Genomic DNA, 2,048 nt, shown 5'->3' with positions numbered 1-2,048 from the left:
CTACTACTACTACTACTACTACTACTACAACTGCTGCTGCTGCTGCTGCTGCTGCTACTGCTGCTGCCGCTGCTGCTGCTGCTGCTGCTGCTGCTGCTGCTGCTGCTGCTGCTGCCGTTACCGCTGCTGCTACAGAGCGCGTGATGATTGTGCTGCGGGGCAGCAAGCTACTGATTGAATGGCTTACACGAAGCCGCAACAACTAACAGATAACACGCGAGGGCAAGCTATAGACGCGAGCAATTGAGAACTTATAGAGACAATTAGGCCTACAGCTCACGGACGCGGCCAATTCCGAGTTACAAGCGCGACCAGTTGGCACTGATTAACACGACTATTTCTCAAAATCGCAACGCGTCGGCGTGTCCTCTTGAAACTCGTAAATGTGGCCAATTGCAACTTATAGAAATGACCAATTGCAATTTTGTCGAGACAATTGCAGCTGATGGTCGCAATGCAACCGATTGAAACTCATAGACGCGACCAATTGCAATTTATTAATGCGACTAACTGTGAAAAGCTGCTTGAAATAGCTTTATTTAATTCGACAGGAAGGAGGATTGCAACTTGTATACATGATCGATTGCTACTCATTGATATAAGAATTGATATAAGAACTCGTTAAAAGACGGTGTGTGTTTGCCGTTGTCGTGTGCTAGACGGCAACTGTAGTGTGAGTGTCAGAGTCTGTATAGTGTAGTAAGTGAGTCTGCATGAGTGTAGTGTAAGAGAGGTGTGCGTGTGGAACGCGTAACAAACAAAACCAATTTGAGTCTCATCTCGTATCTGCGAGAGCTCTGTTTCGCGCGGTGGAGCCGCCATGTTTGCCCCCACCCCCACCGCTGAAACTGTCGGCATCCCCGCGCACTAGCCGCGATTGGACAGGCCCGGCTTGCGCGCGCATCTCGCAGCCACATCAAAGACAAGCCGCCGCCGCGCGCTGAAGGCATGGACTGATCTGTCCGAGTGGTGGCGGGGGAGGCGGTGCTAGTGCGTGTGCGTGTGTGCGCGCGTGCGCGCGCGTGTGTGTGTGTGTGTGTGTGGTGTGTGCGTGCGTGTGGTGTGCGTGTGCGTGTGTGTGTGTGCGTCCTCGCGCGCGCGTGTGTGTGTGTGTGCGGAGGGGGAGGGGTGACGCTACACGTGCTGGGTTCGCTCGCTGCGGTTTCCTACACTATACGCGGCAGAGGATGCCAGCGTCTCGCTATTATTGCATTTTTCCGGAGCGTTTCAAATCGTATTGACATTCTGTCGCCGACACGAGAGCTATATATTTCCCAGGCGCCTGTGCGCGCAGCCGGGCGGTGAGCACTGCCCACGCCAGCCACTCCACCTAGCGTCATCGTCACGTGATCAACATGGCGGCTTATTATACGATCTTCTACGAAGCAGTGCTAAACCCGCGCGTGGCCGTAAAGTACTTTGCTGACGCGACGGGGTTATAATAGCTAATTATGATATAATACTTATATTAGCGTACTATAGCTAATTATTATATAATACTTATATTAGTGTAATAGTGTACGTGCCTGCAAGGGGTAAGCGTGAATGTTCGTGGTGTATATGCGCGCGCTCGTGTGTGCGTGCTACATGTTGTATTTGTGTACATGTTACGCATGACTGCTCTTATTTGACTGCCTGCTTCATCTTCATCGTCGTCGTCGTCGGCGTCGGAGACGGACCGTGGTGACGGCTGTGATAGATTAGCAGACGATTACGTGCCAGCGTTCGGCGGCGGCAGTAGTTGCCGCGTCTATATCGTCTGCGTTTCTGCTGCATGCGCAGATGTTATATTGATATTTCTGCTGATCGGTTGTGTGGGCACGTACGGTTAGAATGAGCTGCGTGTGTGTGTGTCGGTCCGTATCGGTCGTGTAAGAAACTGTTTACTTATTTCAGTCGCTCGCCGATGGAAGCCATAGCACACAGTAATCATAACACGTGCGTCTGCTGCTGCCTCTAATGAGAGACAGAGAGAGAGAGAGAGAGAGAGAGAGAGAGAAAGAGAAAGAGAGAGAGATAGAGAGAGAGATAGAGAGAGAGAGAGAGGG

The sequence above is a fragment of the Priapulus caudatus genome, unplaced genomic scaffold (assembly GCF_000485595.1).
Source record: "Priapulus caudatus unplaced genomic scaffold, Priapulus_caudatus-5.0.1 Scaffold69, whole genome shotgun sequence".
NCBI classification, from domain to species: domain Eukaryota; kingdom Metazoa; phylum Priapulida; class Priapulimorpha; order Priapulimorphida; family Priapulidae; genus Priapulus; species Priapulus caudatus.
Note: the sequence above shows the minus strand (reverse complement) of the source record.